This window comes from Barbus barbus (genome assembly GCF_936440315.1).
Source record: "Barbus barbus genome assembly, chromosome: 4".
Taxonomy (NCBI): Eukaryota; Metazoa; Chordata; class Actinopteri; order Cypriniformes; family Cyprinidae; genus Barbus; species Barbus barbus.
This window is the reverse complement of record NC_136732.1, coordinates 19,938,337-19,954,718: the sequence shown is the minus strand read 5'-3', so window position 1 is coordinate 19,954,718 and position 16,382 is coordinate 19,938,337. Positions and strand designations below refer to the sequence as shown.

General features: G+C 36.4%; 1 protein-coding gene across 2 annotated transcripts in view; it reads left to right on the top strand.

The window, feature by feature from the left end:
- LOC306865289 (protein ELFN1-like) overlaps window positions 1–16,382 on the top strand; it is a 108,965-nt gene that overhangs the window by 11,825 nt on the left and 80,758 nt on the right. Inside the window, exon 1 of one of the 2 annotated variants that reach the window (XM_079409825.1) lies at window positions 1,277–1,462. The exons of the other annotated variant lie outside the window; for it this stretch is intronic. The gene's annotated coding sequence lies outside the window, so the exon portion shown is untranslated. Of the gene's footprint in view, window positions 1–1,276; window positions 1,463–16,382 lie in introns of those variants that run through there. 2 annotated transcript variants of the gene reach the window in all.

Here is a 16,382-nt window from a genome sequence, read left to right as displayed (position 1 = left end):
TGTCCGTCCGTCCGTCCGTCCGTCCGTCCATCCATCTAATCTGTATGTATGTGTGTGTTTACATATATTTTTTTAATCAATTTTAAAATATACACATGTATTGAACTTTTTTCATCACAACTCTCTCACGTTATCCCCACCAGGGGATATCTTTGTTGTTAAGCTCTGAGAAACAAACAAGGCACATTTGACAGAGTAAGAGTATAGCACTACAAAATGAAACAGATAACACAGCTCAGATAATTTTATCTTGGAAGAATTTGATGAAAGATGTTGGAGTTTATATCTAAGGAAATCTAATCACGGTGACATTGTTGCTATCGCTTTTGAAACTCCAGAAGAGACATGAGTGAGAAAAATCAGGAGAAAAATCTTACAAGAGGGAGACTTGAGCATTTTTTCTTGATTTAATCTCATTGTTGTCTAGTAGAAACAATTGAGATTTTAAAGAGGTCTCATTGACGATTTTTCTTTCCTATGGTCTTTTCTTAGACCTGTTTAGGGGGAAAAGGTGAAGCAGAACAGCAGAAAGCTACAGATTATTTTGCAGCCTTTTAAAAAGTGTTTGTGTTTGTCACTTGTTGTTTTGCCTTGAGTGGTCCCAGCCATGTAGACCTCTGCCTAGTCATTTCCGCAAAAGCGGCCAATCCGAGGATGATGGATTGCAGCCTAATGAAGGTGGACGTAGCATTGGGCTTTCAGGGCAACAACTTCACCCAGCACCACCTACTGAATTAAATCAATTTAGTCTCAGTATATTTGTGTGCCCTTAGCAATAAATTCGACCTCACTGCATGCCAAGCTTAAAGAAAGCCTTTTACGGCATCCCCAATTCAGATTACACTGTGACATTCATTCAACCGTCTTTTCTTCCCCCTTCTGTTCACACGCTTAGCCAAAGTCCAGGTGGATTTCAATAATTACGTTGGCATGTCGCTCCAGAATGGCGATGCCGCAAAATGATCAAAACCCATCCCTCGTTTTCGTGTGTCAAAACGTTCTCTCCAAATGAGGGAATAATATGCGAGTCCTTCACGGCAGCCTTGGTCGTGTTGTATAAAGATGATTTGCAGGCCTGCGGTTTTAATGATTATTATCCAGGCCCGACAGCTGGTAGAAACAGAGGTGCCTCCCCAGCTGCAGCGTGTGAGACTGATGCTCCACCTGTTGTCTCCTTACCCACATGCCCTCTGCTTCTCATTAAACAGCACCGGCTTTCTGAGCCAATCAGAATGACCTGCTGATTACCTATTGTGAAGGCGGAAAAAGATTACAAGGAGAGAGAGATACTGTAGATACACACTGTTAGCGAGAGAGTGGGAAAAGCACTTTCTCACCATGGGAATGGAGAATGCAGTGCGCGTGAGGTGTTATCCTGAAGATAAATATGGATATTCACGGAAGCACTGCGTGCCAATTACAGCTTCTCACTTCAGCGCTGGACCACCTGAGCCAGAAAGCAGTAAGAGAGTTAAAGACGTGAGAACATCTCCTCTGGGCACTGCTTGAGTAGAAAAGCATAGAAAAGTAGAACGTGATCAGGCCGTGCTGTGGGTATTTACTTCCACCTGATCCTATCGCTTTTACAGAGCCGTAGAGGAAGTGTACATGCTGTTACACAATCTTGTAGATTTAAAGCTGTGCAGAGAGGCACACTCCAGTATTATAGATATATCAGATGGACATAAAGTAGGATGTTCCTGCCTAATTTTATGTTGTTGTTGTTTTTTCTTTTTGGTGAAAGCCCAGTGTTAGAAAAAGGCTATTTGTGTTCTGTGAAATAAAATGAAAAGTGTTTTCATGAATACTAAATGATCAAGCCAAATCTCAAATGAGGCTTTTAAAGTGTAGATCAATTAGTAATAAAATATTTAACATGCATTCTTATAAAGACCAATCAATGAAATGTGCAAATGATGAAAAGTCAGAGGTGCTCTGATGCTCTAACTTTCCATTTGTACTTTTTCTGGAGTCTAAAAATGTGAAGACGGAATAAGTCGGTAAATGAAGGCTCTCAAACTTGGACTAGATAGAAGAGGCTCAAGTATGGATGTTACTGTACTGTTTGCCTGAAATGGGAAGGCTAAGCCTTGGCCAAAAGTGTAGTCTTTCTTAAAAGGCTTTTAGAATGTAATTGTGTGAATCAGTGCTCTAATTCTCCTTTTTTGTTGATATTCCCCTCATTAATGCATACAAACAGCTGCCAGCAAATGCTATATGTTAACCTGAACATTTTGTGCTTGTAAAAAGTAATTCTAGAGCAATTTTGAGTTTTTACAAGTATCAGTTTATGTTTTTTTCTACAAACAGGGTACAACTCGGTACCCTTTTTTTTAATTACCCCTCCCACCTTAGAGGTCTTTAATTTTTTTCACCAAATACAGTGATTAATATTGTTCAATAATGTAATTTTACTAATCGGTTGAACTGATATCCAGTTAATGTAGATAGAAATTATTAACATTTAATATTTATTATGTTTAATGTGTATGTAATATTTGTGAAAAACCTCCTTCCTTCATTCATTCAAATTTCCTAAATGTATATATAAATGTAATAACTGAATCTATGAATGCCTCCAAGGATGTGCTCAGGTAATCGGCCAGGCAATAACAGAAGTGCTCTCCTTCCTAAGGCAAACCCAATCTTATTTGATAAACATTACACAATTCACTAGATTAGCTATGACTTATGACCTTTGAATTAATCAACCCACTCAGTTCATATGCTGTCAACCTTATTTGTTATGAGTCTGACTTTTATTGCTCCTCTCCACCCGTGAGAGTGAAGCATGCTGGTGAAAATACAGTAAAGCACAGAGCCTCTTAAGGCACCCGGCTGCTTAAAACCACGAGGGCTGGGCACATTAATCATGTTATAAAAGGCAGAAAATCCAATTAATTCTATTTAATATTCCAATAAGATCTGGGTCTGATTAAAAACTCTAATCTCTTCTGACCACCATAGAAATCTACATTACTCGCACTCAAAACAGTGGGGAATATCTCCCTGAGTGGAAAAGGGGATTTTTTTTACTATTATTATTTTATCCAAACAACTGTATCCCTAACTGTCTGATCATATTTTCACGCTTAAATGCTTATCTCTGGTGGTTCGCGCTTTTTTCCTGTATACTTTTAATTAGAGCGGTTGTGTCTTTCACCACTCATTACTCACATTGCTCCTGAAACCTCCAACATTATGAGCCTTGGTGGAGCCATTGCTGGTTTCATCACATTAAATATATATAAAAAAACACAAACATGCTTTCTTGACTTGGCCTTTCTGTAACCCAACATGAAGTGGTGTGTCCCAGGGAGGGAATGTGCTGAAAAGAGCATAGCGAAACCAGGACTCATCTCATAAGCGGAGCACAGTGGTTAAATATGCAGGAACCTTTCTGTCAGACGTTCCCTCAGGAGATGGACCAGAAGCTCCTCCCTCTAACCTGTGAAGAAGCGGAAGGGTGCTTTCTGAAGGATGTGCTCTCTGAAGGCACATAGCTTACATATCACCTCTGTTTACACCAAATCAGCTGGGCAGAAAATTAAGCTGTGTTGAGCAACGTATAAAACTTTTATCACATACTCACTGCTTAAAGATTCCCTCCCTGCTTGCTTGCTCACTCTCCCATTGGACTATCACCATTTAATTTGAAATATGGCCTGTGTGATGACAGTCAGAGTCAGGCTGAAGTATATGAAAAAAATATTTCATGAACAAGTTCTGTATATAAGAATGGAGGTATTTACAGATTTCACTTTTGATTTTACTGCTCGCTTTTATTTAGAACAATTTTTTTTTCTTTGTGAAATGGAAATCGATACAGTACACTGCTCTCACCAGTACATCATTAATACACTTAATGGAAATGTTCATTTATAACATTACGTCTCATATTGACAAGGGTGCATTACGCCCAGTAGGAGAGAAAACAATTCAGTGCAACTACGAAATATGAAAGTGTAGAATATTTGGGAACACGCTGTTTCAAACCAATTTGGTTTGTTGTACTTTCTTGTTGTGGAGATTTTTAAGCAGCTCTTTCTACAGTTTACATGTTACGTCAGTAGCTGACTGTATTATGTTTATATAAGTCATTTGAATTTAATTTTGTTAAAAAGCTTAATAATGTCAGAGCCATACCCTGCGCTTTGAGCCAAGTTTGAGTCCTGGTTTGAGGTCATTTCCTGATATTGTTTCCTTTCTTCTTCTATAGCTACTTGTAATTACTACTCTGTTCTCTGGTCATTCTAATAAAGGCACAAATGGCAACAATATAACTTATAATAAAAGCTTATTAATTCAGAAATTAATAGGTGAGTCATTGAACCATTTACGCAACCATTTCTTTTTTTTCCTCAGGAACAAAACACCACTTTTGTACTGAAAACAAAGGTGCAGTATTTACTTTGAAATAGCTTCCATATATATATATTGATGAACCCCTTATGCACCCCTTAAAGCTATAAAAGTTATTGATTTCCTCTTCTTTCTTTTGTTCTTGGATTAATAGACATCACCGCAGCTGGTTATTATTTGCCTATTGTTTTAAAAGCTGCTGCTGCTGAACGTGACGTGGATCTGATATGCATCTTATTTTCTCACAAATCTTTTTACCTTTACTTCAGGTCTTAAAGTCTCTACTAATGAGCGGACGAGTTGAATCGGGAGGGAGACAGTGCTGGGATGCCTCAGGACAGTTTTTAAAACCATTTCAGAGACATTTTCTTAAATGTGACGCATATATAACATATTGCATGCACACAGTTTTAAGGCAGCTTTAATCGCCTTTTTGGTAACTGCCTTAACCGATGGCATCACTAAGACATTGCATGCACGTAGTTTCTTTCACTGTTTGATATGAAATGATACAGGCTACAGCGCGCGCCGGCACCTTTGTGAGTGTATTTGAAGAGCACGTGCTACGAGCATAGTATCTTTTATGTGTCTGAAACGTCTCCCGTTTGATGTGGTCGTAAAGACATTCTGCATCTAAATAAACAAATCCTTTTCAAGAAAAAAGTGACAGAGGCAGCAGTTAACACGCTAATTTTGACACCACTAATATACATATTATATATATGTATAATATATATAGAGATACCACTTATATGTGTATATATATATATATATATATATATATATATATATATGTGTGTATAGAGAGAGAGAGAGAGAGAGAGAGAGAGAGAGAGAGAGAGATGCTCTTTTAAGCAGTTTTGTTCAGTTTTTGTGCCCAAAAAAATTGGATTTGGTGCAGAACCTTTAGGTGCATTTAAAAATCTGTGTCTGTCGTATTACGTTATCATCATTCTGCAAAGCACATCTGTTTATGTTTCTGAAAATAAAAGAAATCCAGACAGTTTTCTGTGGTTCCATGTGCTTGCCGGAGTATATTTTGCTTGTATATGTGTGTGTGGACAACATATTTTGGCAGCAGGTGCATAGTTCTAGTGTAAGACGCTGGCAGTGTGCCCTGAGGTTACTACTGCCTGTGTCATGCCCATGTTTGTGCTGGATTGCATCTGCGTTCACTCCTCTCAGGCTCTGAACAGCTCATGGTGTAGCAGATCTCTGCTCTGCTCAGAGGTAACATTAACAGTTAGTGTGTAAGACAATAAAATGCAGATTGCTATGACCTCTGGAGTCGATCTCTTCTTGCTTGGTCTGTTTGGATCATGAGAAAAAAAAAAAACAGGCATGAATGGAAGCTCAATTGCCTGGAGAACCAGTCACCTTTGCTGATACTGAATAATGAAGTCAAAGTCAAAATGTTACTTTACATGACAGCGTGCAGACAGATGTCCTTTGACCCCTGCTATGAGTTTTGGAAAGCATGGAATATCAAAGGGAAAGTCAGAAGACTATGTCTGTGGAAATCAGTAAACTGCTTCCTCTCTGCTTTACTTCCGCTTTAGTGAGCCTGGGGATATTTAACAGTGCCACAGCTCATTGAATTTTACAATTTTACATGTTGTAATTTGAAGTTTTGGTGCAAAGAGGAACAGAAGCATTTTTGAGAGCTGCTTAAGAATTTAAGACATTTGTGCCTGTTATATTTCTCAGCGGCACACTAGATTTCCTATGTTTTGTAGTAAGATATAGAAGCAACTGTTGCGGATCTTCTCAAACCATTGCTTTCTTTTGCAGCTGCCTTCATAACATGTTGTAGGGGAGACTGCGGCAAATTGTCACAGAGGAATGTAATTTGTCACAAAGACTTTATGTGAAGGACCACAAAACGAGTCTTATGGCAATAGCCAAAAATACATTGTATGGATCAAAATGATAGATTTTTCTTTTATGCCAAAAATCATATTTTTGAATCATAAAGGATATTAAGTAAAGATCATGTTCCATGAAGATATTTTGTATATTTCCTACTATAAAATATTAAAACTTATTTTTTGATTAGTAATATGCATGGATAAGGACTTAATGTCAACAATTTTAAAGGCAATTTTCTCAATATTTAGATTTTTGATTTTTTTATTTAGATTTGTTTTTTTTTTTTCAGATTCCAGATTATCAAATACTTTTATCTCGACCAAATATTGTCCTATCCTAACAAACCATACATTATCAGAAAGCTTATTTATTCAGCTTTCAGATGATGTATACATCTCAATTTTGAAAATAAATTATTCTTATGATTGGTTTTGTGGTCCAGGGTCACATATCTCAGTAAGGTTTTGATTTGAAAGTCCAGTTACACAAATGCTTGTTTTCTCTATATATTTATAGTTTTGTATTTGAAACATCTAGTTGAAAACCTCTTAATTGCATTTTTGTGTGTTTCATCCTTTGAACTAAATAAGTCTCTTATGCTTACCAAGGGTGCACTTATTTGACCAAATATAGAATAAAAACAGTAATATTGTGAAATATTATTACTACTTAAAATAAATGTTTTGTATTGTACAATTTTTTCAATATAATTTATTCCTTTATTGGTGAAGCTGAATTTTCATCATTACTCCATTCTTCAGTGTCACATAATCCTTCAGAAATCATTCTAATATGCTGATTTGCTGCTCAAGAAACATTTATTATTATTATTATTATTTTCAATGTTGAAAACAGTTGTGCTGTTATACTTTGATAATTACAAAGTTCTAAAGAACAGCATTTATTTGAAATTTTAAAGACATTTGGATTCTTTTTATTTTTTAAATTTTTTTTACTGTTGTAAAATGTTATGCATCCTTGCTAAATAAAAATATTATTAATTATAAAAAAATGTACTGACCCTGTACTTTCATCAGATGTTTTAAGTGTCATGTATTTATTAAACATCTGATAAATATACTTAATGCTATAGGCTGTTTAATGTGACAAAAAAAAAAAACCTTTTTGTTTTTGCTAAGACTTAAAAGTATGTGCAAATATAGAAATTGACTTTCAAAAATAAATATTTCACTGTGATGTAATATAGATTCTGGAGTTAAAAAATGTGAGAACTAGCCCCATCAGGACCGGTGTGGTGTGTTTTCTGCAGCAGCTGATTGGGGAACTAGAGCATTGAGACTCAGCAGAGGCTGGAGAGCAGCCAGCAGCAGGTGAAAAACCCCAGACTCTGGCCTGCATGCTGCGTTACACACTACAGTAAACCACCTGCTCAGTCCACAACTGATGACCGTAATGGAGAGATACTGTATGCACATGACTCATCTAATGGCATTCGACTGCATGTGCCCAAAGCCAGAAACAAATATGCTTGTTGTCTTTTCTTTTGGAGGGATTCATTTACGAATCCTCCCCAAATGCTTTCAGTTCATTTGAGTCATTCTCGGTTTCTCGCTCTACATGCCAAAGAGCTGTGGGTATGTTTTCTCAGGGGTTTCTCTGCGAAGATCTCTGGCAGATTTGAACAATTAGGGAGTGCATATAGAGGTATTTAAACACAGTTCTGCTCATTACATGTTATTAGTAATCTCAGCCCTGGCTCATGTTACATGATAATGTTACATAATACCTATTGTTATTGCCTGCTCTAAGTGCGTTTGATTAAATTGCTGCGGGTATAGATGTGTGTGTGTGTGGGTTTGTGTGCCTTGCAGTTGCCATGCAGCAGCGCTGAGCTGAAAGCAGTAAGCTCTCTCCTGCTCTCATCTGAATTACCTGTCCATATTGATTAGAGGGACTACGTGTGAATGGGATCTTAGATTTTCTAGCCTTCAGAATTAAGATAAGCCTCTCTGTAGCTGTGTGAGTTACACCCAGTTGACCCTCCTTCAGAGTGACACACCTGCAGCTGTGGGGCCTTTAAACTCACAAATCACCAAGGGTCTTGAACCGTTTGACTAACTAGCTCCATGCCTGTTGTTTTCCCGCTTCTCTCCACCTCGTGCACTCGGCTGTCTCTTTCCAACGACTGCTTTCCCAAATCGTCACCTGCTTCACAGAATCCCTCATTACCAGCAACCCTGCACTGGGGGAAAAAAATATTATTTTTTTGTCTTGCTTTACAGTAAAAATATCCTTAAAATTATAACTAAATAAACTTGAGAAAATATACGATAATATGAGTAAGACACTTCAAGTTACATTTTCTTACCTTATTTGCAAATAGTTTTTTTTAACATGCTTAAAACAAAATTTTTCCCCCCAAAATTTTGGGGGCGGCATATATTTGTTTTACAAATAAATACTTTTATTCATCAAGGACACATTAAATTGAGCAAAAGTGAGAGTAAATATTTTTCAGTGTTACAAAAAATAAAAATCTATTTAAAACAAATGATGTTCTATTCAAAAATAATCCTGAAAAAAAAAAAATATTTTATGGTTTTCACAAAATACTAAGTAGAGAAAACACTGATAATAATAAGAAATGTTTCTTGAGAAGCAAATCAGTATATTAGAATGATTTCTGAAGGATCATGTGACACCGAAGACTGGAGTAATGATGATGAAAATTCAGCTGTACATTTTAAAATATATTAAAATAGACAACAGACATTTTAAAATGGAATAATATTTCACAATATTACTGTTTTATTGCATTTTTATTTAATAAATGAAAACTTGGACACATTAAAAACCATAAAAAGATATTACCAACCCCAAACTTCAAAGATTGCTTCAAAAGTTTGCTTACTGTGTATCCTGACCTGATGCATTACTGTCTGGTGTGAACCGCTCCAGAAGGGCCCTGCAGCCAGTTGTAAAAATGACCGAGTCCATTACTATTTTCCGGCTATTATGGACACCTACACTGAGAGGTGTAAAAGGAAGCCTAGAGGCATCAGGAAGGATTCGTCTCCCTCGTCCCATTGTATGCTCACACTCCCATCATCTGGAACTCTATCAAAGGATCAGTGGAATAGACTTTCAGAGCTAAATTACAATTTAAATTTAGCTGATTTGCCATTAAAGCTGAAGTGTGCATGCAATCTCTTTGATGTTAGAATACTTTCTCCATATACACAGACAACTATAAGTAAGCCATTTTTTAACTCTTTCCCCGCCAGCGTTTTTTTTAAATAATTTTCACAAAATGTTCATGGCCCCAAAAATATTTTGTTGTTTGAATATCTGAATATGTCAAAAGAAAGAACAGCCTCTGCTTTTAAACAACAACAACAAAACCTTTTTATTCTAGCTTCATGCATTCAGTTTTTTTATCAACATTTGACTATGTGTAAGTTTCATTAAAATAAGCAACATTTTGAACAAAAAGCTGAGAAAATCATGTTTTTGTCAAAGAGTACATCTCTTATCAAGAGTACATTCAGATCGATGATCAAATAGATCATCAATAGATGGAATAAATTGCTTCCATCAAGTTCCTTCTACTTCTTGGATTGACATTTCATTCGGTAACGATTGGCAGTTTTGATTTATATAATGGTTGATTATTGCATTGCTTTACATATGCATCTGCTTACACCTTCGATCACTTGTTTCTGCTTCTTCTTTATTGTGTTTTGATCCAGACGTTCAATTTTTTCTCAAGTCAAGTCAAGTCACCTTTATTTATATAGCGCTTTTAACAATGTAAATTGTGTCAAAGCAACTGCACAATATCCAAAAAAAAAAAAAAAAAAAGGAAATAGTGTGTCAATAGTGTAAAATGAAAGAAGAAAAGAAAAAAAAACAAAACAAAAATCCTCTCAGAAGATATGTAATAGTGCCTCCTACTGTACACTAATGAAAACACGGAAAGACCGAAACTTCCATCAATGGCAGGCAAGCACTGTCTCATAAATGACAAAAAAACATCTGTCAATGTTGGGTAAAGACTTGAGAGGATTTCCCTGAAAAATTTAAAGACTGTAGATTTGTGGCTCTAATATACAATAGCATTAGCACATTAGCATCCTGACCAGCCCAACATTGCCTCAAACTATGGCATGCGTTTTGGGCCAGACTGTCTGTTTTAAAATCTTAGAAACCTGTTTGAAAAGTGTTATTTTGTTTTCTCAAGCTAGTTGAACATAAATGGACTTCAGCTCTAAGTAAAAAAATGCAAATCTCATTCTACAGTTCTTTAAGATTTAGCTACTATTTCTTTCAGTTGTGTTGTGGTTTTCTCATTCAAAACAATCCCTTGGTGGCTAGCGCCACATTTCCGATTTCATAACAATGAATCGGCTCTGGAAGTGAATGAGCATGTATGTGACACTGGAGGCCGATGGCAGGAAGTGCCTTGTCGTTCACATTCAGTCAGGAGGTGAGGAGTCACAAATGCTATTGTTCTTCCTCCTCTCGTCTTCCTGCTCATCAGAGTCCTGCAGTGGCCACTTCTTCTGCTATTATTCTCCATTTATAAGCCATTCATTCCCACAGGGGTTGCGCTGAAGAGCTTTATTGTCTGCTTTCAAACTTGGCACAGTAAAATTAAAGTGTCTTCTTAAAGTGGTTTTGTTTCCGTACTTATCGTTGCTTAATCCCTGGGTAATCCCATCGTTTTCCTACTGCCAATCCTAGGGGCCTGGCAGCCTTAGACACTTCGCTTTGTTGGCTCCTTTAATACTCCAGACCATCCTAGAGAAGGACGGCCACATGGTTTTATTAGAACCAAGAGGGTTGGTCAGATTTTCCACGTTTCCTTTGCAGGGTGACCGTAAATCCCTGAGGAATACACAGAGATTCATGAGGTCTGAGAATAACAACTTCTTAATTGGATTCATTTAGTCCTGATCACCGTCCTCATTAGCACCATTTGTGCATGGCGATGTCGACTCATTCTTTCATTGCCTTTCACTGCCTCTTCCTTTCCCTCCGGAAATGTACAATTATCTTTCGTAAATGAATTCTAGCCTCATGCCGAAACGCGGCCAATCGCGAGCGCAGTAGCCAGTGCCACCCTCTCTTGCTTTGCCGTATCATCGCAACATGCACACACATGCGGCTTTATCTGTCCTTCGCATGCACGCATCTAGGTCAGGAGGAGGTTCAAAACATGTGGCTCTTCTCATGTTCGTCTACCTCTAATCCCGTAATCCATTATTTGTCATGCTTGAAGTGCAGGGTTCGTATTGGAAGTTCAGGAGGAAAAGAGGATCAGGGCAGGTCTGAGAACAGAGCTAGAGGCCTCAGCAGCTGCCGTTATCTGATCAGAGGTGACAGAACCTCTTGCATGTACCTATGAGGCTGGAACCGCATCCCTGAGGCTGCCGCTGCTCCTCTCGTCATGCGTAACATACATCTGCCGGCACTCACTGTGATGTACTTGTGCTGTTCTATTAAAAGCTGTCATGAACCATGACTCCTCTGTGTCAGTCATGACTCTTTATAAATGCACATGTGATGGGGGAAATGCTATTTCTTCTGTGTGGTTGCATTAGGGCTGTCAAGCAAGCACTAATTTATTTGTGATATATCAAACTGAATTAATTTAATTTATATCTGCAAGACTTTACAGTATGGTTCAATTCGTTAGTTCAAGTCATTACTTATTGCAGTAGCTAACATTAGATGACATTTATTGGTTAATGGTAGCTAATTTATTCATATACCTACTTTTCATATAATTTAGTTTATATATTATGAATGAACATGAATAAATACAGAATTTTTTTTATTAACAGTAACCTATATTAAAGGGATAGTCCACCCAAAAATTTAAATTCTTTCATCATTTATTTACCCTCATGTCATTCCAAACTTGTATGATTTTCTTTTATCTGTGGAGCATAAAGATATTTTGAAGAATGTTGGTAACCCAACAGTTTCAGTTACCGTCGTCTTTAATTGTATTTTTGTCCATATAATGGAAGTCAATGGGAACCAACACTGTTTTGTTATCAACATTTATTTTTTTAAATACATAATAGATACATAAGTATTTATTTTATATTTTATTTTATTTAATTTTATTGAACATAAAGAAAGTCATACAGGGTTAAAACAGGTAGAGTCAGGATAAGGGAGAATTGGTGACAGAAGTTACATTTTTGGGTGAACTTTAATAAATGCTGAAAATAATTGTTGTTCATTGTTAGTTAGATACTGTAGCTAATGCATTCATTTGTTTACACATTGGACCTTACTGTAAACTTAGCAATATATTAAAGGGATCGTTAACCCAAAAAATGAAAATTCTGTCATTAATTGAGCGTTCGCAAAGAGCTTGTTTGACAGGCGATTTGACCAGTCATGGCGCCGAATCTGCCAACTTGTCATACAGCTACAACCGAAAACTAACAATAAATTAAATTTTCTACCTATTAGATTGTGTTTTATTAAGATCTATACCTACTCAACCCTAAACAATAATGCAAAAACAGTAATTGTTATTGTACAGTGTGACAAAAATAATGCTATTTTGATGTGTGCAGCTGCATCCCAACCACAAATCAGACAGGAGAGTAGATTAACTTTGGTGGATTTAAACTTGAAAAATGGTGTGTTCCACAGTTGAAATAGCATACGTTCTGATGTTCATTCATGTTCATTTCAAGTACAAAAAAGACAATCTGTTCACGAGCCGCTTGACCTGAGGCAAAACAGTGATCTGTCATTAAAGAGCCACAAAACGTTTGTTTTATTGTTTGAATTTCTGTAAAAATTACAAAATTAAAAATCTGAGTCCTTGTTTCATACCAGAAGTAACCTGCTCTGTATTGTCTGTCGGCTCATTGTCAGTTTCCTCTTTGCTCCGAAATTTATTTTTCACTGTGTGAGATCATGATGTGTAGCATGATAGCGGTATTGTTTGTCAGAGATAGCAACAGTATCATTGGGTGGGTGGGTCTTTGCGAACAGTCAATTGCTCAACCTCATGTTATTACAAACCCGTAAGACCTTTTTTCATCTTCTGAACACAAATTAAAATATTTTTGATGAAATTCGAGCGCTTTCTGACCCTGCATAGACAGCACAGTAACTACCATGTTCAAGGCCCAGAAAAGTAGTAAGGACATTGTTAAAATAGTCCAGCTAGATGCGAACTGTCTGAGGTTGGCGTTCACACAAAATACAATCAAATTCTCTTTTACTCATTTTACTTATTACTATTTTACTCATGCAAGATCAACTCCTGTCTACTTCAGTTGGCAGATACTGAAATCTCGAAAACCGCTTGCTTAAATAACATATTTAAAATCAGCAATAAAATCTGACATAAACTGTCCTATAAATGTTTTTTATTTCAGGCTGGTCCAGCCAGCGTGCATGAGCAACCCCAAATGAGCATTTCACAACACCGAAACCAGAACTTCAGTGACACGATGACTTTACCTACAGGCGATAGGCTTTTTTTATTTAAAAGCAGAGCCATTCTGCCATATAGCCATATATTAATGTGTTTTTTGAGATTTTGTCTGTGTTCTTTTTTATTTCTTTTCTTTTTTATTTTATTATTATTATTTTTTTAATACACTTGAAGACTTGTGTCTTTGGCTGTTTTCTTACTGCTCTTATATTGTCTTGTGCTATGAATGCAATATTTTTCACAGTACTGTGTTAAGTGAAAACTGTTTTCGATTGTATAGTAATTCACCCATCCTTTTTATGAAGTGGAGAACGCACCCTGTGTGATGCTTTCTGCTTGTTCAAACTGCAAAAATAAAGTAATACCTCAAGATTGAATTTCTATAATAGAATTTAAACACAGATCAGGGGACATCTTAATAAAACAATAAAATTATTCTTCAGTTTAATTTAATAACATAATTTAGATAAATTGTTTTATATTAATATTACTATAATTTTAATAATTTTAATAATTTTAATTATTTTAATATTTTAATTACTATTATTTATTTTTATTATTTATTTTGTAATAATAAAATGGTTTTGATATTTTGAATCCATTTTTATATGAAATATCAGTCTTGAAAAAGTGAGCAGTGAGGAAATTACAGTCATGTACCAGCATCAGTTCTTTTAAATTAGATATTGATTCGTATATCTAGAATACATCATTGGAATGATTTCCTCTGTGTTATAGATGATAATATGAGGGCATGCGCTGATGATGTGTGAGGTTTGTGTAATTTACACAGTACAGCGTAAAGTAGCAACGGCTGCTGGGAGATGAGCTCTGTGCTGTTAGCAAACACCCCACTCTCGTCCCCGCTGGCACAGACTCATGTCAGCGTGCTTGTAAAGGACTTCCTGTCTGACTGTGTGGCACAGTTGTCACAGTAGGGTTTGTGCCCTATGCTGTTTACACCAAGAGAAGAGAGGAAGAGGAGGGGGGAGTCTGAGCACAGTACACAAATAAGACCATAACTCAGTCACCTCGCAGTCCGGGCACCTTCCATCCATGCATGATTCAACAACTGCTGGATCCACGTCGCCCATCAAAACTCGAGCCGCAGCGGGGGCTACAGTCAATCACATTTGGAGCAGAAGATCTCGGGGTAGTCGCGATCACTCTTTGAGGGCATTACGCTGATGGACGCATGTCAGGTGGCGCGTATCAGTGGCGTGACATACGCGGATAATTCGCTGTCTTACATCCGAGCCATTTAATGGATTCGAAAGGCAGGAGATCTAACAGGCAGAACAGAGAGAAAGAGAGAGAAAGACTCTTCTCTCATTGGCACTGTCTGCGTTTTACCAGTCCGGATGGGGCTCTTGCTATATGGAGAGCTTGTGAAGTGCGGCTACGTTCACACAGAAGCTGAATACAATGCCAGTCCTGTTTTAATACAGTTACTTTCGCACATAGTTTGGTTCTAACCCAGAGTGACATGGCCTTTATGTAACTGAACTCACTTTCTTAAAGTTTCAGGACTCGCATTTTGAGGGTGAGATGAGGTTGTGTCTCAACTAAAGCTTTTAGAAGCAGCTGATGTTTTCCACCAGAGCTGCTGCCTTCAGTTTTGTGTTCTGGGCACGCTCCAAATGATGCGCTTTGCAATTCAAAACTGCTGGTGGTTAATTACGATTTGATGGATGAACTTATGATTGGACTCATTTATTAAATAACATCCTGTCAATTGTGATAAGACTTCCCAGCATTATGGATGTCGCCATCTTAGATATTTACTTCAGTCACTGTTGTTATGGTTACGACAGTGGCAGAGATTTTCTTTCAATACGTAGGTGCAAATTGTAGAAAACCATCATATAGTCTACATATGTAACATTGTGAATATAACAGATATATAGTGATAGAATAGATTTTATAGTAATGTCACATAATATATGAGTTTGCTATCTTTTTTAAAATAAAAAGAAGTGCATATATAATATAATATAATATACTAATTTAATATAATATAAAACACTTTTATAATATGTTTTCTGTGCTATATCTGATGTAATGACAGATTAAATGTTATTACTATTATCATTATTCTTAAGAATTTTTTTTAAGAAAAAAAAAAGGTAATTAAAAAAGAGTCCATAGATTAAAATGATTATTTTTAAAATATTTACATTTTATGAGTGGAATGTTCTTCAAGGTTCCCACTCTTTTTAAGCAATACATTTAAATGACTTTTCCAGTTATCTGTAATTTATTGGATAAGGATTTTGAAAAATACTACTATTTTTAATAATAAGACTAATATTGTACTCACAAATAAATAATTTTGAGCTTTGCCTAACTAAAACAAATACATTAATTATGAATGAATTAATATTATAAAAAAATTGCATGCCATTTTTGAAAAAAAAAAAAGAAGAAGAAATGACATGACTTTCCCAGGTCTAGAAATCACACTTTTACAATTAGGCTTCCTCATATATCCAGGCTGTGTCATCCTGTGTGAACCCTGTTTTTTGAAAGCTAAAACACCTATTTTAAAGTTAAAACACTTTATGTTTTTTCTAATAATTTTAAGTCATTGTGAGATCCATATGCCCTTGGTTAAGAATCACATGGTTTAGGGGACATTTCAGTTGGTAAATTAGCTAAAAAGCTTGGCTGGTCTAAGAGACCAGCTAGACCAGCAAAAGACTAGTTTTGTCAGGCTGTG